Consider the following 2,286-nt stretch of genomic DNA (forward strand, 5'->3'; position numbering starts at 1 on the left):
GGGAGTGCAATCCACTTTCCCTCCAAGTTCCTTAAGGCTTCCATGAAGTTTATTCACACAAAAACAAACTGCAACCAACAAGTATTACTGAGCACAACCACTAGGATTGCCCATAAGGAAGAAACAAAGCAGATAGCCTCACATGAACCAGCAGAGAGCAATGGTCTTGAAGATTCCAAAGCATAAAGGAGTAAGAGAAGAAAAGTACTTTTTGTATCTGAATTTTGCCTTCCTTTTTGTGTGCGCAGGCTGCATCTGTGTCATGTGAAAAATTAATCAAGATCTGCAATGAAAATGTTAACACTTTGCATGTGTTCTCGTGGGTGATGGTCCGAACTCTGAAGCCTATGGAATGAAATGCATTGTACTTGTATCATTGAAGTTTTCTATTGTATGCAAAGAAAACACCATTATTTTCTTGTTCAATCGTTAACCTTGTCTTACTCCGTAATGTGCACTGAAAAAACCAGTGATTCTGCATATACGCGCGCAATGTGTGTGAACTGTATTCTGCATATTCCTTGAAACCTGACACAAGGCAGTTTGCCCACTTTGGTATTTCACTCTCACATTAAGTAGTTTAACCAGCATGAGATTACCGCCCAAACAATAAGAGCACATGGTTCGTTACAGTTTTACACAAAAGAGAAAGCTTTACTACAACACAATACTAAAAAAGAATACAATCTTCGAAGAAAAGCCACCTGTAGCATCAAGGATGTCATACCAGAAACTGTCGGATTTCGGGTTTCGCGAACCCTTGAGAGGTTCGAACTCTGGGGTGCGTGCGGAGATCTCAACCTCCTTAGTCTGCCTACTCGCCAATCTCATAGCCTAGTGCGTCAAACTCGAAGGAAAGGGGACACAACAGTTTACCCAGGTTCAGGACACCTTGCGGTGTAAGACCCTACTCCTGCTTTGTGGTGGATTTGCCCCGAGGGGCTGAGGATGAACTAGTAAGTGGAGAACAACCTCGGGAGGTGTGTTCTTGAGCCCAAGTGAGCTGGTGAGGATGGAATGGATGCGGTCGACTTGATTTGTCCTCCCTCGCCCATGGTGGTGGCTAGGTCCTATTTATAATGGCCTTGGTCCTCTTCCCAAACGAAGGCGGGAAGGGATCCCACAACGGCCAAATTTGAAGGGAGACAACTAGTACATCTTATCCTGACTAAAGTGGTCTTCGCCTGCAAAAGCCTTTGGTCGTGACGCCGCGGTGGGCTTGGCGATGACCTCCGTCCTGCAGTCCTTGACAGTCCTGGTCTTGTTTGCACATGAATGGAAACCTTTGTCTGCTTCCTCGGGACTCCGCGCATGCTGCTTGCCTCCTTTGCACCAAAGAGGAAACTGGTACATTGCGCCTGCTGGCGCCCGCCTGGCCTCGATCGTCATGGCTCATGTCACCCGAACCTCATGAGGTGAGCCTTGCATAGAAATCTCCGCTCCTCGAGAGCCAGCCTGAGGAGGCTGATCCCTTTGGAGGTCTTGGTGTCGTTCGCCTCGCGAGTCTTGGCCCCTCGCGATGGTCTTGAGTTGTCGATGCCGAAGTTGTGCCGTACTAGGCCGTCGATGGAGCCACACCGCGGGCCGTAGGCAGGCAAGTCTGGGTACCCCCATATCCAGAATGCCGACAGTAGCCCCCGGGCCCAAGGTGCTCTCGGACTTGGCTTCTAGGCGAAGCCAAAGGGCAGGTGCGGAGCGCCGCCGACCCTAACCACTTGCGGCCTTGGGCCTCGCATGGAGATTGATGGGACGTGGGCGTCTCCGCTTCCCCACGCTACCTTGGCAACCATCCGACCTGACGAGTCGCTGCTGCATGCAGAGAAAAACATCATTGTGTGGGATCGTGGAGGCCGGCGGTTGGCCTCCCTCTGGCTATAAATGGGGAGAGGGGCGGAGGCCCGCTCGCTCATCTCCGTCTTCTTGCTGCCCACTTCTCCTTCTTCTCTGTCTTGCCGTATCACCCATGGCGCCAATTAGAAGGTTTTCCGTGACAGAGAAGGGAAAGGCCCCTCGGGAGGAGCCTGAACCGCTTCCGCCGAAGAGGAGGTTTAGCCGTCCTCGCGACGCCGGCACAGGGCAGGGGGTGACCCGGCCTTGGTACGAACGACCTTCGCCTGGCTTCCCGCTTCCCTTGTACGCCCGCGCACAGGACGGCAATGCCCACCGCCACGCAATTTGGGGCAGCAGCGAGCAGGCCGAAGTCGAGCGGCCAGCAGGGTCGCAAACTCATGCCGAGGGTAGCTCACGCAGGTTCATGGTGTGGGCGGCAATACCGCCACGCTCGTG

Source organism: Triticum dicoccoides, chromosome 1B (assembly GCF_002162155.2).
Source record: "Triticum dicoccoides isolate Atlit2015 ecotype Zavitan chromosome 1B, WEW_v2.0, whole genome shotgun sequence".
NCBI classification, from domain to species: Eukaryota; Viridiplantae; Streptophyta; class Magnoliopsida; order Poales; family Poaceae; genus Triticum; species Triticum dicoccoides.